The following is an 18,133-nucleotide window of genomic DNA, read 5'->3' as shown; positions in this document are numbered from 1 at the left end:
GTACATATTTCTTCGGACTGAAAACTCATTTCTTTTAGTGTTTTGCCATGCATTTTCCCCTCATCTTTGATCACTGTTTATCCTTTCTTCCAACTCCTTAAGTTTCCTCATAAAGAATGTATGACATTTTCCTGCTTTTATCATTAACTCTGTCTTCACCTTCGCTTTAGCCTTACCTTGCCTTATGGAAACACAAAAGATGAGAACTAACTTTTGGAATTTGCTTGATTTCTCTAAGTTGCTAGATATATGAAGCTTCACAATAGATAGTAAAGAAAAATTGTTGTACATAAGGTTAAATGGCCAATGAATCCAATGATTTGCTAATTGAGTCACAAAATGCAATTTAAAGCTTAGTGTGTAAAACTTCAGTGATCAAAGGTGATTATTTGTATTTTTTGAATCAGAAAGGTTTTAAAAAGCAATTTGGAAATTAATCTCAGAGGACTATGAAAGGGAATTCAGGAAGGTTAACTGATTTAGCAAACCAGCTTTGTAGCACCAGGCAAAAGATGGAGCCTTACATTGAATGCAATCTCCTCTCTGATGAATTCTTATTCCTTTTTTTTTTTAATGTGTGATATTTTAAAGATAATTATTCCTTTGGCATTGGGATGGATACAAGTTCTCTTTGAAAACTTTGGGACATTGGGCTTCTGGGTGGCTCAGTGGTTTAGCATCTGCTTTTGGCTCAGATCGTGATCCCAGGGTCCTGGGATCAAGTCCCACATCGGGTTCCCCACAACCTGTGTCTCTGCCTCTCTCTGTGTTTCTCTCATGAATAAGTAAATAAAATCTTTAAAAAAAACCTATGGGACATTATGCAAAAATAATACTTAACTATTATGAAAGGAATATATTGCTTTTGATAAAACTAATTTATGCTCGTTTTTATTTAGAACAAGAATTTAAGTCTCATTTAGCCTGACTTAACTGTTTTAGAGTTAGGGGTAAGAACGAGGTCAGGGTAGATAGTTTTTACGGCATTTATGCAACTATTTAGTGACAAAGTTGGTGATAAAATTCAAGATTCCAGAAACTAACCCAGTGATCTTTTATTATATCATATTGCCAGTGTTCTATAGGAGGAGGAAAAGCTTGAATGATGAAGGAAACACATTTCATACCTTGTAGATGAAACCACAGTGAGGTATACCTGTACCCACCAGCATGATTAAAATTTTAAAAACTGACAATACCGGGACACCTAGGTGGCTCAGCAGTTGATCATCTGCCTTCCGCTCAGGTCATGATTTGGAGTCCCGGGATCGAGTCCCAGGATCGAGTCCTGCATTGGGCTTCTCACGGGAAGCCTGCTTTTCCCTCTGCCTATGTCTCTGCCTCTCTCTGTGTGTGTCTCTCATGAATAAGTAAATAAAATCTAAAAAAAAAAAGAAGACTGACAATACCAAGTGTTGACTAGGATGTGGAGCAACTGGAGAGGTCAGGAGACACGGCTGGTGAGTAGAGAAAGACACAGCTACTTTGGAGAGCAGTTTGGCAGTTTCTGATATTAAACACATTTACCCTATGGCTTAACAGTTCTGCTCCTGTACATTTGCCCAAGAGAAAGGCCTATATCTGAATGTCATTACAGCTTTATTATAAAAACTAAAAGCTGGAAATAGTTCATATGTTCCTCAATTGATGAACAGATAACTTGTGGTATATTTATGCAATGGAATACTACTCAGCAATGAAGGGATTGCTGATACTCTGTGGCTGAAACTCAAAAACAGGTTGAAAGGAAGAAACAGACACAAAAAGAGCATATTCTGCACAATTCTATTTATCTGAAGCTCTAGAACAGACAAAACTAATTGATAGTGTTGGAAATCAGAGGGGCAAGTGAGTAAGAGTTGACTGCAGGAGGTCACTTTTTGGTGAGGAAAGTGTTGTATATGTTGCTTGAGGTGGTGTAAATTCATTTGTCCAAACTCATCCAACTTTACACCTAACAGGGGTAGTATATAAATTATACTTCAATATAATCAAATTTTTAAAAAATAAGAAACAGGATCATGAAAAGCTAAAGTGTCAAACAGCAAAGCACACTTGGTATGAGGGATGAAATATTTTTACCATGCCATTGAATTTTCTGTGGTCCCATTTTGCCTCTCAAAATTGTGGTCCTTCTGTTATTGCCCCCTTGGCACTTGTCTGAGAACACAGATATAACTACAAGCGAGCATACCGTTGTGAAAAAAACTGAACAATCCGCCCATGCACATTTCCATGAGCAAGTGTCTTCTTTGCTTAAGGATATTTTGCCAACTTAAGCAGTAATCATGGGAATCATTTAGAGCTTCAGTTATTAATTCTTCTTTAGTTACCAAAATTTTACCAGCATCGCTATATATGCAAATAAAATAATACCCGGAGAAATGCCAAGTCCTTTTCTGTTCTCTAGGAGGAAGTTTAAAGGATTTGTAGACTGAGTAGGTTGAATTTATAGCCATATTCTCTGCTAAAAAATCTAAAAATAAAAATGTTGGCATCATAGTTGGTGTTCTGAGTCATATTTTAAATCCTGTAAGCCTATAGCTTAGCAAAATGCTATTCAGAAAACCTTAAACTGCATATATAATCTATCTTTGTCTTGCCAACTCTCCTGCCAGTTTCTTTCAGAGATTTCTTTCAGCAATGTCTAAGACTAGAATTGAAGTCATATGAGTCCCCTTGAAATGAATTCTAGACATAAGATGGAAGCAGCATTGCTTCTAACCAAGTCAGAGATAACCAAGACCTTTCCTTCTAGTGTGCTTGTGGATTATTAAGTAACTGTTAGAACCCAAGGCACGTTATGGAGAATTTTTTTTATTTTAGATTTTATTTATTTATTCATGAGGGACACAGGGAGAGAGAGAGGCAGAGACACAGGCAGAGGGAGAAGCAGGCTCCATGTAGGGAGCCCGACGTGGGACTGGATCCCAGGTCTCCAGGATCATGCCCTGGGTTGAAGGTAGCGCTAAACCGCTGAGTCCCCCCGGGCTGCCCAGGCACATTATGGAGAATTTAATTGAATAACAATTCAATTTTTGTTTATTCAAGATTTCTTTTGCTCAACAAAATAATGCCAGCAGTATTGTTTATCATACTTTTGGCTGTATTACCTTTACATGATGCATTTATTAGTTCATTCACCGAAAATCTATTGAGTACCCATCACATGACAGGTATTTTGCTTGACAGCAGGATATAAAGAAGAAAAAGAATGATGTTTGTCCTCCAGGAGCTTACAGTTCAGAAATGAGATGGGCAAACAAATAACTTTATTGTGACAAATGTGATTGCCAGAATAAGGTATGTGCAAGGGCAGCCTGGCGTGCGCCAGCCTGGGAATGTTAAATTCATCTAGTCTAGCTTGTCATTTAAGGCCAATGTTTCCTTATTGATTTTCTGTCTGAATGATCTAGCCACTGACAAAAGGAGGCATTAAAATCCCCTGTTACTGTATTGCTGCCTATTTCTTCTTTTAGTCTGTTAGTATTTGTTTTATGTATGTAGGTGCCCCTATGCTGGGTACATAAATATTTATACATATTATATCTCTTGTTAGATTGACTTCTTTATCATTATATAATAACCTTCCTTGTCTCTTATTATAGTCTTTGCCTTAAAGTCTATTTTGCCTGATATAAGTATAGCTACTAAGTTTTCTTTTTATTTCCATTTGCATGGAATATCCTTTGCCATTCTTTCCCTTTCCATCTTTATGTGTCTTTACTTCTGAAGTGAGTCTTTTTAGATTATTCAGACACCCCGTGTCTTTGATTGGAGAATTTAGTTCATGTACATTTAAAGTGATTATTGATAAATGTGCACTTATTGGCATTTTATTAATTATTTTCTGTCTGTCTTGCAACCCTTTGTTTCCCTATTCTTCTCTTGTTTTCTTCCTTTGTTATTTGATGATTTTCTGTACTGGTCTGCTTAGATCCCCTTCTCTATATCTTTTGTGTTTCTGGAAATGTTAGGGCAGAAAGCCTCATTTGAACCACAACCTGGATGGTGGCTAATCTGTCATACTCACAACGAGGGCAGGGGGATGGGCACAAAGGCTCAGAGACAGTTTATAGGGAACTGCTAGTGGTTTGGTGGTGTTGGAAGGTGAAATGTGAGGTGGAGGGCTATGGGAATTGAGGTTTGTATATAGTACAGAAGGCTTGAGACCTCCTCTTGTAAATTGGTAGTCCTCAATCCTGTGCATTTTAATCATCTAGAAAGCTTTTCTAAAAAAAAAATGTTCACACTTAGATCCCAGGACCATTGAATTAGAATCTTCAGGAAGAGGACTTGAGCATTTTTTTAAAAAAAATTTAAAATATTTTATTTATTTATTCATGAGAGGCACACACACACACAGAGGGAGAGGCAGAGACACAGGCAGAGGGAGAAGCAGGCTCCATGCAGGGAACCCGACGTGGGACTCGATCCCGGGTCTCCAGGATCGCGCCCTGAGCCGAAGGTGGCGCTAAACCATGGAGTCACCCGGGCTGCCCGCATGTTTGGTTTTTCAAATGTCCACAGATGATTCTGATTTGCAGTTTATTATTTGTAGGTAATGAGTATCTACTGAAGAAATTTGAACAGGGGCACGACATGCCCTGACACGTTCAAACCACGTACTGGAGAGCTTTGTGAACTGGTGATCATCTTGTAAACACTGTTTCTGTGTTTCCCTCATTTCCCTCAACTCAACACCCAGAGGGTCATTGTTCTAGACATAAATAATAGGTTCCAGTTACCACTGCATACCGAGCCCTGTTAGAGGAGTTCACTTAGTCACTGCGTCCGTCCGCCTCTTCACCACACCACAGCAAACCAAAGACTGATAAGGTTTTACTCTATGGCTATTTAAGGATCATTTTAATCTAACAGAGTAAGTTTTATATCTCTTTAACTCCAGGTGTGCTACCCTGTCTTAAAAGTGATCCATGGGCGGGGGGTGGGGGGGTGGGGGGTAGTGATCCATGGGAGCCAAAACAGTTATTCTACTCAACCTTTCCTGTATCACAAATATGGGTAAAATAAGGGCTGTGGGGTTGCACGTGTCACACCAGCCAGCTCTCTGCTCTAACCACAGTGAAGTGAAAAGGAGAAAGCCTGATTTAAACAGTTAATGGAACCACCTTTCTTCCTGCTTTTCTCCTCTTCTGTGTAACCCAGTGATGCTGTTTGCTATAAACAGTGACACAAAGAGTGAAATGTTCCCATGAGGACAAGAACTGCGGAATGCATCATTAGCTCTAAGAAGCTATAGATTGCTCCTGCAGGAAAGTTTGCCTTTCTCAGGAATTGAACCTGAAAGAAAAGCCATCCTTGTAGAAATCATTAGAAACCTTTCAGTACTTCTCACTCCAAGCAGGCCTGCCTACTGGCCTCCTGGGGGGAAGAAAGTTTTTGTTATTAATTGAGAGGCTCACCAAGGAGAGGTGTGGAAAGTGTCCTGGGTTTTGGAATATTTAAGCTGAAATTGGGATATTACTTCTAGTCTTGAAAAGGCATCTGGCCACATATTCTAATAGGTGGGCATCCTTTTTAGTGTTCCAAGATCTAGACAACAAATAAGAAAGTCAGTATATAATCATAAATAAGTAAATAAGTAAATAATAAATAATAAAAATAAGTTATACTGACCTCCCCACCCTCCATCTACACATGCTTCTTGGGACGCATGTTGAAAGGAGTGGCTGAAGGGGGTTTGGTATTATAGCTGTAGGTCAGTGAAGAACCTACCAGGATAATTTTTCTTTCATCTCTTGGCTCTTTTTTTTTTTTTAATTAAAGATTTTATTTATTTATTCATGAGAGACACACACAGAGAGAGAGGCAGAGACACAGGCAGAGGGAGAAGCAGGCTCCATGCAGGGAGCCTGACATGGGACTCAATCCCGGGTCTCCAGGATCACACCCTGGGCTGAAGGCAGCGCTAAATCGCTGAGCCACCTGCCCCTCTTGGCTCCTTTTAATTAGACCTCATGCTTTTATATATGGTATTTAAAACATTGAACTCCGTGGTCATACCATTTATTTGGCGATCTTTAATAACGTTTTTTGAATATTAAGTATATATATGTATAGGTCTACAGTGCTCTTATGTTGTAAAGACTCAAAAACATATATAAAAATGAGAAACTGCTATGCCTCCTCCCTTGTGCCCTTTGCGTCTATGTATGTACACACATAAAAAGAGGAATGAAAAGGGGAACATTAATGACAGCCAAATAGAGCTGATTTGTATTATTCCCTAAAGAAGAAAAAACAAGCAACCAGCCTGAGCCAGGACAAATCTGATTCCTGGTCAGAACCTCGAGTAGCACAGCTGTAGGTCTAAATATCCAGGGGGAGAGGGGACCTTGTTGGACATGGAACAGTCTCCTGACCGCTGGTAGGTTGGTGAGCCTCTCCCAGAGGCCTCGGGGCTGCAGATTAAGCTGGAGATCATTGGTATCATTAAAACACAAATGGAATAGCTGGGGTGTCTGGGTGGCGCAGTTGGTTGAGCTCCTGACTCTTGATTTTGGCTGCAATGGTGATCTTGGGGTCATGGGATCTAGCCCCGCTTTGGGCTCCATGCTCCCCTATGGAGTCTGCTTAGGATTCTCTCTCTCCTGCCACTCCTCCTGCTTGCATTCTCTCTCTCTCAATAAATAAAATCTTTAAAAAATAATTTTTTTTTTTTTTAATGGAAAAGGGACACCTGGGTGGCTCAGTGGTTGAACACCTGTCTTTGGCTCAGGGCTTGATCCCAGGGTCCTGGGATTGAGTCCTGCATTGGGCTCCCTGTTGGGAGCCTGCTTCTCTCTCTTTCTGTGTCTCTGCCTGTCTTTCTGTGTCTCTCATGAATAAATTTAAAAAAATCTTTTAAAAAATGGAATGGCTGCCTCAGAAAATTAGAAGCTGCCTATCAGTGTGTCTGCACTAGTTTATCCCAGCCTTGTACAAGGGGGCAGGCATTGGGAAGAATGTGTAGTAAATAAATGTCCATGTAGCAGCATTGGCAAGAAATTTAACCTGGTTATTGGAATCAGTGGTTCTATGTAAGGATCCATAGAGGGACCATAGCAATAGAATAAGTCACAGCTTGAGAATAACAAGTGGGAAATAAATTTGTAAAAAAAAAAAAGAGAGAGAGAGAGAATAACAAGTGGGAAATTGTGAGGGGATGGACTCTTACTATTTTCCCCCTCTTATTTTAAGCGATTAAATATATTGTCTTGATTATATCCTCATAAAAGTATTGAAAATACATTAATAAGCACGGGGAGGGGGGAAGCCCCTTTTATTTGATACCCAAATGTAGTTCCCCATTGTCTCTTTGAGTGTTAACTATGATCTTTATTTTCAATATATATATTTTACATAGTTTCTGCACCTTTATATTTAGCATGTTTCTTTTAACATGAACAACTTACTGGTTACGTTCTTGGCAAATGATTTTAGAGGTAATATTATTCCTGATGTGAAATAATATATTCCAGACTTAGTTTGCTTAACTTTTCTCCTACCTTGGGCATTAAGGTTGTATTTACTTTTTTCCTATTATGATATAAGTAAAAGGGTAAGAGTATTTCATAACATTTGAATAACGATTGCTCAATAGGTTTCCCAAATATTTTGACTTATTTGTACTGTAATCAACAATATGCCTTAAAATTTGCCCATCTTTCCTCTCCTTGGATATTGATAACTAAAATTACTTTTCTGATTTCACACATGGAAAATAGTATGCAACTGGATCAGCTGAGGGAGGGTTATTTTAAAACATTTTTTTCAAAGATTTTATTTATTTATTCATGAGAGACACAGAGAGAGAAGTAGAGGCATAGGCAGAGGGAGAAGCAGACTTCCTGCAGTGAGCCCAGGACCCCAGGATCGTGACCTGAGCCAAAGGCACATGCTCAACCACTGAGCCACCCAGGTGCCCCCTGAGGGAGGGATTTGTTGGATGGATGCAGGGGTCGTGCCCAGGGCAGGCAGCAGGAAGCACAGCGGAAAGGTGGTAGGGCCTCAGACATGGCAGCGATGCACCCAAATCTACATCCCCCCACCTGACTGCCTACCCCACTAGGCCTCTGCATCTGAGTTGTCTCTGTGTGCCTCTTATGTTGCCCCGGGCTGTGCCTTAGCTTGTGTGTGTGTGTGTGTGTGTGTGTGTGTGTGTGTGTGTGTGGTCTGCCTATCTTTCTTCTGTGTTCTATTTGCATTTCTCTTTGTTTCTGTTTGGCCTGTGTCTCTCTGTCTCCCAGCCCCTCTCCTTCTGCCCACCCTGCCATCTCTGTCTCTTTGCTTTCCCTGCACATGGTTCACAACAGCACCCCAGGCAGTCCCACATGTCTCCAAGTTCTGTGTCTGCCTTCCAAACTCTGGACAGAGAGAATCATGTTGGGCCTGGTCAGTCAGGGCAGTGGCTGCCCTTGGTTTGGGTCACTCCAGTGGCCAGGGGTGGACTGGTGCTTGGAGAGAAGGGTGCTGTGAAGAGGAGCCCCTCTTATAGGTGCCTATAGTGAGACTGTGTAGAGTCCTGACCCTCCCCTGCTCCCCTCCTCACCCCATCATGATGAGCTCTTCTCTGCAGAGACGATTCAACAAGTCTGCCTTGTGTTATCTGAGGATCTATTAAAGAAAGAGGATTAGTCAGAACCTCTCTTGACAGTTTCCATCAGTTGTGATAGATTACCTACCTGGTAGGATGAGATTGGTGTCCCCGAAACAAAGAAGAATTTGCTGGGTCAGTCCCGTCTCCGACGCTGCGTGGGTGTGCAGGGTAGGCAGGTGAGGTCTACTGCACAGTATCTCTGATGGCTGTACTTACAGGTTTGCTTTTTTCTTTTTTCTGCTCCTAAACTGTAAAGCTCACTCTGTATTCAGAATTACCCCAGTGGTTTTCTACAAGGAGGCCGATTCATCATCACTTTCACCCAGGAAGCTCCGGGTCAGTGCCAGCATTGGCAGGTGGTGGTGGGTGTGGAGGAGACAGACAGATCCTTGACCTGAAAACCTGAAGCAGGGTTGGAGGGGGATTAGCACAAATAGCAGGGTTCACAGCAAGGCTGAGTCAGAACCAGGTGGTCAGGCTAGAATGAGGTCGGGCTGGAGAATGGGGGCTGGGGCGGCAGCTCAGGGTAAGTGAGAGGAGAGTGGGGAGGTGGTTAGAGGTCTACAGAGGGTGGCCTGAGTTATTACGCACTACCCAGTTCTCATGTGGGGTCGCTGTAATGATCAATCTCATAATGCATCCTATTTCTTCAGTTGTTCAATGAGTGATACACATTTGCGAAACACATTCTAAAGGCACCAAGGGGATCCATTGAAAACTTAACTTCCCTCCCATCTTGGCCACTCAGCCACACAATTCCCTGGGTGAGAATAGTTCTGTGGTTGAGGAGATTGAGGCACTGAGACTCAGCTCTCTCAAGGTCACACTGTGGCAAGTGCGGGCCTGCCTTTCTACCATCTGAGTTTGTGCTGTACCCACTGCATCCCATTGCTTCCCGTTGGAATTCCTTATAACATAGTCCAGACACTGCAGCTTTTAAGGATAGTTATTATTATTTTTAAAATGTTCTATTTTTCACCTGCATGATATCTTTTCTAGGGCCAGGCCAAACCTGTTAGTCCCTAACACAGTGTACAGAAGTTATTCTAGGGTATTTAAAAAATAAACTATATGCACAATAGTAATGATGTTAAGGGTACAGAGAGTCCATAGATGTCTTTGAGGTGCTTGCTCTGGGCAGCCTTTTGCTAGGTGTAGGACATAGTTGTAATGAAGAATGGAATCTGCATTGACTGTAGAAACATTTGAGAAGTTGCTGAAAATCACTACTTTCCACATATCTTCTTTACAAAATACATTTTTTAAAACTCAGCAATTTGGGGGCACCTGGCTGGATCACTCAGTTAAGAGTCCAACTGTTGATTTCAGCTCAGTTCATGATCTCAGGGTTGTGAGAATGAGTCCTGTATTGGGCTTCACGCTCAGTGCGGAGTCTGCTTGTCCCTTTCCCTCCCTTTGCTTGCACTCTCTCAATCTTTCTCTCTCTCTTTCTCTCCAATCAAAAATTCAGTAATGTGACTTTCTATAGGACTGTTACAATTCAACAAAGGTTAAAAAAAATCTTACAATGTGAATTCTTTGATTTGCTTTCATTTCCGGATAAGCAGACATTTACTGAAATTAGAACTTCAGAGGGGAACCTGGGTGGCTCAATTGATTAAATGTCTGACTCTTGATTTTGTTCAGGTCATGATCTCACGGTCATGAGATCAAACCCTATGTTGGGCGCCTCAGTGTGTATGGAGCCTGCTTAAGATTCTCTCTCTCCCTCTGCCCTCCCTGCCCCAACCACCTCCTGTTCACATGTGTGTTCTCTTTCTCAAAAAAATCCTGCAAAACCAAAATCAAAAAACCAAAAACTTTGGGAGAGTAGAGAAAAACCACAGACTTTCTCAACCTTAGAGGTCCTTGTGAAGAAGGATTCTTATGTCTGAATAGGAGTAGAAAGGAATTCCCACTGTGAAGCATGGCCTTGATGTGTCCACCAGTTGAGAATAGCTGGGGAATAATGGGACGAGAGAGTTCCCATCCTATTTCCTGATGCTACAATTGGGGTGCTGCCACTCTGAGCTACATTCTGAAGAGGACATGGAAGGTATTTTCCCCCTATAAGTGCCACCGTCTTTCTACTTTAAGTGCATTGTCTACTTGTCTCTGGACTAGCTTGAGTACATGATCACAAGCTAAGAGATTTTTGTGGAAGAATGTTTTGAGTTTGAAACAGCTGATTTAAAATTACCTTTTAGAACATAACCTCTCAAAAGTTGGAATTATCTGTACTTGCTCAATTTTATCCTGCTCTTTTACTACAGATGGTGGAATTCAGGCTTTTCATTAGCTTGAGGTGTTCTTTTGACTAGTGATGGGTTGGCTTGTGTGAACATGTGTGCGCACATATCTATTTTAACCTACATGGCGATATTTCTGAGAATTAAAGTTGTAGTAAATTTTTTTTTAAATGTGGATTTGAGTCATTGCTAAATGTAAAGCAGGAGTAAAGATCAAAGACCAACTGACTGTTTCAGAGCTTGAAAGTCATTTTAACATCATATCCAGATTTGGTTTTCAATCATTCTGTGAGGGTTTTAATTAGACCCTATTGCTTGTAACTAGGCCCTCGGTGATGGAAGCTGTTATTGCCTACCAACATAAAAGAATGCCTTTGAGATCTTGGAGGGAGGACCCTTTGTTTCATTTCTAGGTATGATTGTCAGCAACCTCTCAAATGAGAAGGAGTGTCCATGATCTATTCATTCATGATTTCTAGGATGACTAATGTGACAGGCGGGGTTGATACATCTTGTGATTTGTATTGGTGCTTCCATGTGTTGAAGTTGACTTTGACCTTTGACTTGACTATTTCATTCTTTCCTTTCCATAGCACATATAGATTGAAAGACTTTATCAGTAGATTGATCTAGATGTAGGCTTCCATGTCGATATTATATTGTTGTTTTTAAAGATTTATTTATTTATTAGAGAGAGAGAGAGAGTGGGCATGTGCATGCACATGAGCAGGAGGGGCAAAGGGAGAGAATTTCAAGCAGATTCCACAGTGAGTGTGGAACCCTACTAGGGGCTTGATCCTATGACCAAGATCATGACCTGGGCCAAAGCCAAAGTGGTCACTCGACCAACTGTGCCACCTAGATGCCCCTGCTCATTTGTTTTTAATTGAATATGCTGTCTTAAAGCATTTTCAGAACACAGAAGAGTTCTTTTTTGAATCTGAGGACTAGATTCCAGGGTCATATATCTGATTTAACCAAAGTAGATTTACCTCATGCCAGTGGTTTTTGCGGGGGAAGATGGATAACTATCTGAGTCTATTTGATTCAGAGATTATTTTTAGGAGGGGAGGATGTTTTTTATTGATATGTAATTTCACATACCACAAAATTTACCCTTTAAAATGTGTAAGTCAGTGGTTTTTTTTGTTTTGTTTTGTTTTGGTTTGGTTTTTTTTTTTAGTACAGTCACAAAATTGTGTGACCATCACTATCATCTAATTCTGGCACGTTGTTTCTTTCTCCCTGAAAGGAATACCATTCTTCCCCATTTTGCCTACTTTGAGGCCCTGGCAAACATTCCTTACTTTCTATCTCTATAGATTTGCTTATTCTGGACATTTCATATAAATGGAATTATATAATACGTGGGCTCTTTTTTTAAACCTCTCTTCCTTCACTTAGCACATTTTCAGGGTTCATCCACGTTGTAGCATGACTCAGTGTTTTATTCCTTTTTTTTTTAAGATTATTTATTTATTTATTCATGAAAGACACACACACACACACAGAGGCAGAGACATAGGCAGAAGAAAAAGCAGGCTTCCTGTTGGGAGCCCGCCGTGGGACTTGATCTCAGGACCCTGGATCACACCCTGAGCCAAAGGCAGACACTCAACCACTGAGCCCCCAGGCATCCCTTATTCCTTTTTTATAGATGAATAGTTTTGCATCACATGGTCTCTTAGTCAGTTTAGGCTGCTATAACAAATTACCGTAGACTGCTTGACTTGAATAGCAGGTAAATATGTATTTCTTATAGTTCTAGAGTCTGGGAAATCCAAGATCAAGGTGCCAGTAGATCTAGTGTCTGATGAGAGCCCACCTCCTGGCTGTCAACTTGCTGTATCTTCACATGGCTGGGAACAGAGATAGGAAGCAAGATTTTTTTTTGTTTTTGTTTTTGTTTTCGTTTTTTATATGGGCATTAATCTCACACAGACTCTACTCTCATGATCTAATTAACTTTCAGGGGCCCCACCTCCAAATACTATCACATTGGGGCTTAGGCTTCAATTTATGAATTTTGAAATGACAACACAAACATTCAATCTATAATGTATAGATTGTTTTTCTTGTTTATTCCTTCAGCAGTTGATAGACATTTGAGTTTTTCCACTTTTAACGTTTATGAATTATGCTGCTATGAACATTCTTGTACTGGTTTTTTTCTGAACATGTTTTCAGGTCTCTTGGGTATATATACTTAGGAGTGGAATTACTGCCTCATACGGTAACTGCTTAAAATTTTGAGGAACCATCAGACTGTGTTCTAATGTATACTTTCCCACTAAAATATATGAGGGTTTCAGTTTCTCTACATCCTTGCTAATCTGCCTGTTTGTTTGCTTGTTGGTTTATTTAATTATTGTATCTACCCTAGGGGTATGAAGCGGTATTTTTTTATAGTTTTGATTTGCATTTCTCTCATGATGAATGATATTGAATATTTTCTCATGTGCTTATTGACTATTTGTGTGTCTTCTTTGGAGAAATATTTCTTCAGGTCCTTTGCCTACTTAAAAAATTGGGTTGTTTTTTATTGTTGAGTTGTAAGAATTTTTTATATATTCTGGATACTAGACCCATATCAGGTATGTGATTTGCAGATGTTTTCTGGGGCTTGATAGCACAACCCCGAGATCATGACCTGCCAAAATCAAGAGTTGGACACTCAACTGACTTAGCCACTTAGGCACCCCAAAAGTTTTTTCATTTTTGTGTTTTTTTTCTTTTATTGCTTTTGCTTTAGGTCTGTTTGTATCTAATAGACTATGACCTAATTTAAGGACAGAAAATTTTCTTTTCTGTGTTTTCTTTTAAGGACTTTTATAGTTTTTACATTTAGGTTTTTGGTTTATTTTGCATAAATTTCTCTATGTGGTATGAAGTTAGGGTCCAACTTTATCCTTTGCATATGAATGTCCACTTTTTTCCAACACCATTTATTAGAAAAGACTATTCTTTCCCCCATTGAATTGTCTTGGCACCTTTGTTCATAATGAATTGACCATGTATGTGAGTTTAATTCCTGCATTCCCAACTCTGTTCCCTTCATCTCTATGTCCTTCTCTATGCCAGTACACACTGTTTTAATTTCTGTAGCTTTGTAGTAAGTTTTCAAATCGGGAAGTATGATTCTTACAAATATGTGAAGGTTATTTTTGGATGTGATGTTGATGCCCATTCTCCTACCTCACATAGTTTTGCTTATGTTTTTTCTGCCATTGTAAAGTCAAATTAGAAATGTTACTTTGAAGTGGCCATGAATTCCATTTCAGGTTGAACCTCACTATTCTTGTATAAAAGACATGAATTTGGAATCGGGCATACACAAAAGTTTGCCCACTAGCTCTGTCTCGGTTTCTTAACTGTAGAATGATGCTTAAAACCTAAGTCAAAGGATCATTCTGAGAATTAAATAACATAACGTATGTAAAAGCATCTAGCATGGTGTCTGGGAAATGACAGGTACAAAATAAATACCTGTTGCCTTTCCCATATTCTTCTCACAGATGCAAGAAAACTTTGTGCCTTATAAGATGGTTTTAAATTCTTTCCTAAAATCAGCCTTCTTCAATTTAGAAACTGTTTTCCCCAAAGTTATCATGTAAGTGAGTATTACTGAGTTTTCCAATCTATTCTGTAGTATTGTTGGTAGTGCAGTGTTTCAGACTTTGCTCATTGCTTTATCCCCACTGTCTAGAATTGTCCCTGACCAACAGTAAGTAATCAATAAACATTTTGCTTTATATATATATGTATGTGTGTATACACACACACACACACACACACACACATTAAAGAATTTATTCATTTATTCCTAAGAGACACAGAGAAAGAGGCAGAGACATAGGCAGAGGGAGAAATGGGTTCCCTGCGGGGAGCCCCATGTGGTACTCGATCCCAGGACCCTGAGATCATAACCTGAGCCAAAGGCAGATGCTCAACCACTGAGCCACCCAGGTGCCCCACTTGAGCTATATATATATTTTAAGATTCATTTATTTATTCATGAGAGAGAGAGAGGCAGAGACACAGGCAGAGAGAGAAGCAGGCTCCTCACAGGGAGCCTGATGTGGGATTCAGTCTCCGGACCCCAGATGATGCCCTAAGCTGAAGGCAGACGCTCAACCACTCAGCCTGGGTGGCTGCCCCTTGAGCTATATTTTTAAGTAAGCTTACATAACAGTTGTGTAAGTACTTGATTTCTGAGATAATTTCCACAATATTTCTTTCAGCATTTTGTCCAGTTAATTTGGGATGCCTCCTTATGGAGTGCTGCTTATTTTCTCTAAATGATACTTTACTTCCCATTCAGATGTTTCCTCTTTGGGGGGCAATTTCAGATTGAAGTAGAAAGGATCAAGTTTGAGTATAAACTTTAGAAAGCAAGAGCGGACTGGGAATGGGGATGTTGGGTTTGGAGGAAGATGTGTGATAATGAAAGACCAGGGAGGGACTTTTAGAGAAGATTGGGTCAAACAGGGAAGCATGTTGCCAGTATTTGAGACTTGCTTTTGATTTTGTGTGATTATCATGGTTTCTTGTGGTTTCTCTAGACCAAGTCTAGACATGAAACTGTAAGCAAAGAATAACTGTTATTTACTGGCTGTTGTGAGCCTAATTTATAACCAAGAAGTGGTGCCTGTGCATGTTAAGCTACTATCCACATGATGGATAAACCTTTAAAGGTAAGAGTTCAAATAATTTCACGGACTCAGGATAATTTAGTTTTAAGGCTAGACAGGATTGTCAGGCTGAAGGAATATCGTTAATGTCACCTCAAGGAAGACATTCCATGGTCAAATAGGTTTGGAATGGATTCAACAAAATTAACAGATTTGGCATTTAACTGCAGGACTTCTCAGAGCCCTTACTATGCCAACATGTCTTCAGTAGGGAAGGTAGGAGCAGCAATCCCCAAGGTGACTGGTGTGTGGGGACTTATTTTTCCCTGCCACTAGAGAACCCTGTGGGACTGGTAGTTAGCATTTATGAATAATTATGATCTAGAGCAGCACCTTAATTTTTCAGACATGAACTCTGATTTTTTAATCTTTTTGACCTGCTATTTCTAGGGAGCCATGACTGCAGATACATAGAAGCTGATTGTGTCTATTGTGTTACTAAGAGATCTGTCCAAAAAGTAAGAGCTTAAACTAGGAGCTATAATCAAACCCCTGAAATACTGTGTATATGTATATTTAACTTACAAGATATTTTATCTTCCAAGCTTCCAAGAGCTAAATACTTATTTATTTTTAATCTGTTTTGTGTACAGCTTGGTTTTTGTGGTGTCTAATAATCCCTGATATAATGAGTTTGTAAAATTTGATTTCTGCAGCTTTTGCTGTGATACATAGTCCTTAAGATAAAGGACAGGAAGAGGCAGGAGAAGGAGGACCCTGACCAACAAAGGCCACTGACTTCTATGGAATAAACAAAGTCCAGACAGCTACCTTGTTCGGAGTGTCAGGTAAGCTTGTGATGACTGGCATCCATTCCTAGAGTCTTGGGGTAGAGCAAACTGTATCCAGCTCCCAGTGTGGATATAGGCTACTCTCTTCCCCTCATTGTTTTTCCATTATCCTTCCCTCTACCCAAACCCCCACTCTTCCTTCTTGCTTCCATGTCTGATAGGGTTTATTTCTTTGACTTTCATTAAGAGAGAGGGGGTGAGGGGTGGGGGGAGAGTAGAGAGAGATAGAGATTGGAAGGGGACTTAGTGGTAGAGCTGTCTTCACTTCTTGTAAATGCAGTGGGTTGGTGTGTCACCACTGTGATGGAGTAACAGCGCAGATGGGATTCCCAGTGTCAGTAGTTTCCATTCACACCTATCGTTTAAATACCCAAGCACCACTGTTTGTCTTGCCCACGTTCTTGGGGCTTGCTGCCTTATCCTGTTCAATACCTGTGGGGAGGTGTGACGTAGGCAGATTCTCTAACTGGGACTATAATGTGTTTCTAACAACTAAGACAAAAGCCAGAAAGAAAGATCAGAGAATGCAGAGGACCTGCTGGAAGTATTTGAGTCAGAATCTGAGGTTGGTGGGGCTGGGGAAATAAGAGAAGCATGGATCAGGTGACTGTTTTAGGAAAATGAACAGTTCAAGTCAGAAAAGTATTGCTTTTCTTCCTTTTTTATATCAGTGATATGTGTTCCTTATGTTTAAAAATCAAGCCAAACAGGGATGCCTGGGTGGCTCAGTGGTTGAGCATCTGCCTTTGGCTCAGGGCGTGATCCTGGAGTCCCGGGATCGAGTCCCCATCCAGCTCCCTGCATGGGGCCTGCTTCTCCCTCTGCCTGTGTCTCTGCCTCTTTCTTTGTGTCTCTCATGAATGAATTAATAAGATCTTTAATAAAATCTTTAACAGAAACAAACAAAAAATCAAGCCCAACAAAGAAAGCTCAAAGGAGAAATGAAAATATTACCCCCAAAAAAATCTCAACCAAAAAATAACCAAAACAAAACAAAACAAAAACAAACCAGTGTTGACATTTGTTTCAGGCTTGCCTCTGTACCTGTAGTGAGAGAGCTGGACAGAGGGATGGCCAGATAAATGGCAGGCAGAAGTAATTGTGAAAGATTGAGTTTTATTTTTATTTTATTTTATTAAAGATTTTATTTATTTATTCAAGAGAGACACAGAGAGAGAGAGAGGCAGAGACACAGGCAGAGGGAGAAACAGGCTCCATGCAGGGAGTCCGACGTGGGACTCGATCCTGGGACTCCAGGATCACGCCCTGGGCCGAAGGCAGAGTTTAACCGCTGTGCCACCCGGGCTGCCCTAAATGGAGTTTTAAAAGTAAAATATTCTAGTTTATCTTACTTGAATTTAACAAAAGGAAAATAAATTGTCAATCTCCTGAAAAGCCATCTTTTATCTGAAGAGGGTTAGTTCTCTTAGCTCAGAAGAGAGATGAACACCTCCAACATTGTGGGAGTCAGAATGAGTTGCACGCACTGTAACAATGTGATAAACAATCTGAGGTCTTTACCCAGCATCCCTCCCTTGGTTTCAGATGGTTGTCACTGGTTTTATTTTTATTTTGTTAGGATTTATACTTCTAACACTCACTAGCTTTTATTCCCCTGGTTATTCCCCCAGTGCTTGAATCGTAATCCATGCACTGTTAACCGTTGGTCTTCCCCCATGGCTTGGTCATTCTCCGTCATTTAATGTTTGGTTGGACTTCATTGTCATTAAGATTTTTTTGGAAAAGGGCTTTTGGATGCCATGTTTTCTGAGTTGTTTTTATCTTTGGAAACTATTGCCT

The 18,133-nt window shown here is 40.3% G+C and overlaps 1 protein-coding gene across 7 annotated transcripts in view; it reads left to right on the top strand.

Moving 5' to 3' along the window:
- The window catches only part of OSBPL3 (oxysterol binding protein like 3), a 177,541-nt gene that overhangs the window by 48,935 nt on the left and 110,473 nt on the right, over positions 1 to 18,133 (top strand). For 6 of the 7 annotated variants that reach the window (XR_005369547.1, XR_005369546.1, XM_038557138.1 and 3 more), the window contains exon 2: positions 16,199 to 16,330. The gene's annotated coding sequence lies outside the window, so the exon portion shown is untranslated. Of the gene's footprint in view, positions 1 to 15,440; positions 15,546 to 16,198; positions 16,331 to 18,133 lie in introns of those variants that run through there. The other variant, XM_038557136.1, reaches the window with a different exon arrangement.

This window comes from Canis lupus, chromosome 14 (genome assembly GCF_011100685.1).
Source record: "Canis lupus familiaris isolate Mischka breed German Shepherd chromosome 14, alternate assembly UU_Cfam_GSD_1.0, whole genome shotgun sequence".
Lineage (NCBI taxonomy): Eukaryota > Metazoa > Chordata > Mammalia > Carnivora > Canidae > Canis > Canis lupus.
The sequence above is the reverse complement of the archived record's forward strand: the minus strand, read 5'-3'. Positions and strand labels throughout refer to the sequence as shown.